We start from the raw sequence: 3,434 nt of genomic DNA on the forward strand, positions 1-3,434 counted from the left end.
TTTCACTGAGAGGATAGGATGTAACCATTGACAAAGGCGATGCCTCCAGACGATTAGTCGTGCCGTGATAGGGCATTTGGATCATTTTCCCGAGAGAAGACCGAAAGTAGCCATTGACAATGGTGATGCATTACATAAAGCTTGCCATGGAAAGGAGTAAGACTAATTGGATGAAGACAGCAGGAAAGCAGAGGTTCAGAGGAACGAATGCATCTCCATACGCTTATCTGAAATTCTCACCACTGACTTACATAAGTATTTCTATCCTTCTTTTATTACGTATTTTCGAAAACCCCATTACTATTTTATATCTGCCTGACTGAGATTTACAAGGTGACCATAGCTTGCTTCATATCAACAATCTCTGTGGGATCGACCCTTACTCACGTAAGGTATTACTTGGACGACCCAGTGCACTTGCTGGTCAGTTACACGGAGTTGTGAACCATGGTATTGGCATCATGTTTTTGGCGCCATTGCCAGGGAAAGAAAGAGCAATGAATTTTACATAATTAAAGTGTAATCACGATTTCGCGTACCAAGTTTTTGGCGCCGTTGCCGGGATTGTTTGAGTTTGGACAACTGACGGTTCATCTTGTTGCTCAGATTAGGTAATTTTCTTTTTGTTTTATTTTCAAAAAATTTTCAAAAATCTTTCAAAAATTTCTCCTTTGTTTTCGAAAAAATTTGAAAATAAAAATGTTTTCAAAAATATATTTTTCTTCAGAATTTTTAAGAATGAATTCTAGTGTTTCATGAAGCATGTGGAAATCTGGCTGGCTGTAAAGCCATGTCTAATTCTTCTGTGTAGGGCATGTCAGGCGTGTCATGTCTGAGTTACATACTAAAGCTTGGCTGGCTCTTAAGCCATGCCTGACCCTTTTGATTGGAGCTTTAGGCTAAAGAGCATAAGATTCCTGGAATTCATATTAAAAATTTTGGAATCCTTATTTTTCTTTTTTCAAAATGATTTTCGAAAAAAATTAAAAGAAAATACAAAAAAATCATAAAATCATAAAAATCAAAAATATTTTGTGTTTCTTGTTTGAGTCTTGAGTCAGATTTTAAGTTTGGTGTCAATTGCATACTCATCTTGCATTTTTCGAAAATTCCCATGCATTCATAGTGTTCTTCATGATCTTCAAGTTGTTCTTGGTAAGTCTTCTTGTTTGATCTTTGCATTTGCATGTTTTGTGTCTTTTCTTGTTTTTCATATGCATTCTTGAATTCTTAGTGTCTAAGCATTAAAGAATTCTAAGTTTGGTGTCTTGCATGTTTTTCTTGCATTAAAAATTTTTCAAAAATATGTTCTTGGTGTTCATCTTGACATTCAAAGTGTTCTTGGTGTTCATCTTGACATTCATAGCATTCTTGCATACATTCATGTTTTGATCTAAAATTCTCATGCATTGCATCATTTTCATGTTTCTCTCACTCATCATTAAAAATTCAAAAATAAAAAAATATCTTTCCCTCTTTTCTCTCATAAATTCGAAAATTTGAGTTGACTGTTTCAAAAATTTTTAAAAATCTAGTTGTTTTTATGAGTCAATTCAAATTTTCAATTTAAAAATCTCATCTTTTTCAAAATCTTTTTCAAAAATCAAATCTTTTTCATTTTTCTTAGTTATTTTCGAAAATTATAAAAATGTTTTTCAAAAATCTTTTTCTTATCTTTATCACATAATTTTCGAAAATAACATCACCAATTAATGTTTTGATTCAAAAATTTCAAGTTTGTTACTTACTTGTTAAGAAAGACTCAAACTTTAAAGTTCTAGAATCATATCTTGTGATTTCTTATGAATCAAGTCATTAATTGTGATTTTAAAAATCAAATCTTTTTCAAAACTAATTTCAATCATATCTTTTCAAAAATATCTTCTCATCTTATCTTTTTAAAAAATTTGATTTCAAAATATCTTTTCTAACTTCTTATCTTCTTATCTTTTCAAAATTGATTTTCAAAATTTGTTTCAACTAACTAACTAACTTTTTGTCTGTTTTTTATCTTTTTCAAAACCACCTAACTAACTCTCTCTCTCTAATTTTCGAAAATAACTCCCTCTTTTTCAAAATTTCTTTTTAATTAACTAATTATTTTAATTTTTTATTTTAATTTTCGAAAAATTACTAACCTTTTTCAAAAATCATTTTCGAAAATCACTAACTCTTTTTTCAAAAATTATTTTCGAAATTCTCCCTCTCTCATCTCATTCTAATTATTTATTCATCTACTAACATCTCCTCATCTCACATCTCTGCTCTCCTCACCCTTGTGTTTCCTTCCTTACATTACATTCTTTGTCACCTTCCTTTCTTCCACTTACATAAGGACCTCTATACTGTGGTATAAAGGATCCCTGTTATTATTATTATTTTTTTGTGCCCTCTTCTTTGTCATATGAGCAGGAGCAAGGACAAGAACATTCTTGTTGAAGCAGATCCAGAACCTGAAAGGACTCTGAAGAGAAAATTAAGAGAAGCTAAATTACAACAATCCAGCAAGCACCTTTCAGAAATTTTTGAACAGGAGAGGAGATGGCAGCCGAAAATAATAATAATGCAAGGAGAATGCTTGGTGACTTTACTGCACCAAATTCCAATTTACATGGAAGAAGCATCTCCATCCCTACCATTGGAGCAAACAATTTTGAGCTGAAACCTCAGCTAGTTTCTCTGATGCAGCAGAACTGCAAGTTTCATGAACTTCCATCTGAAGATCCTTTTTAGTTCTTAACTGAATTTTTGCAGATCTGTGATACTATTAAGACTAATGGAGTAGATCCTGAAGTCTACAGGCTCATGCTTTTCCCTTTTGCTGTAAGAGACAGAGCTAGAGTGTGGTTGGACTCCCAACCTAAGGATAGCCTGAACTCTTGGGATAAGCTGGTCAAGGCTTTCTTAGCCAAGTTCCTTCCTCCTCAAAAGCTGAGTAAGCTTAGAGTGGATGTTCAGACCTTTAGACAGAAAGAAGGTAAATCCCTCTATGAAGCTTGGGAGAGATACAAAGGACTGACCAAAAAGTGTCCTTCTGACATGCTTTCAGAATGGACCATCCTGGATATATTCTATGATGGTCTGTTTGAATTAGCTAAAATGTCATTGGATACTTCTGCAGGTGGATCCATTCACCTAAAGAAAATGCCTGCAGAAGCTCAAGAACTCATTGACATGGTTGCTAATAACCAGTTCATGTACACTTCTGAGAGGAATCCTGTGAATAATGGGACGCCTATGAAGAAGGGAGTTCTTGAAATTGATACTCTGAATGCCATATTGGCTCAGAACAAAATATTGACTCAGCAAGTCAATATGATTTCTCAGAGTCTGAATGGAATGCAAGCTGCATCCAACAGTACTCAAGAGGCATCTTCTGAAGAAGAAGCTTATGGTCCTGAGAACCCTGCAATAGCAGAGGTAAATTACATGGG

The 3,434-nt window shown here is 33.7% G+C and overlaps 1 non-coding gene across 1 annotated transcript; it reads right to left on the reverse strand.

The window, feature by feature from the left end:
* Positions 1-2,937: 2,937 nt before the first annotated feature.
* Positions 2,938-3,045, reverse strand: LOC148579599 (small nucleolar RNA R71). The gene has a single exon (XR_015894959.1). It is a non-coding gene; the product is annotated as a small nucleolar RNA R71 (small nucleolar RNA).
* Between the last annotated feature and the right edge of the window lie 389 nt (positions 3,046-3,434).

This window comes from Arachis ipaensis, chromosome B10 (genome assembly GCF_059453495.1).
Source record: "Arachis ipaensis isolate K30076 ecotype BB chromosome B10, ASM5945349v1, whole genome shotgun sequence".
Classification (NCBI taxonomy): Eukaryota; Viridiplantae; Streptophyta; class Magnoliopsida; order Fabales; family Fabaceae; genus Arachis; species Arachis ipaensis.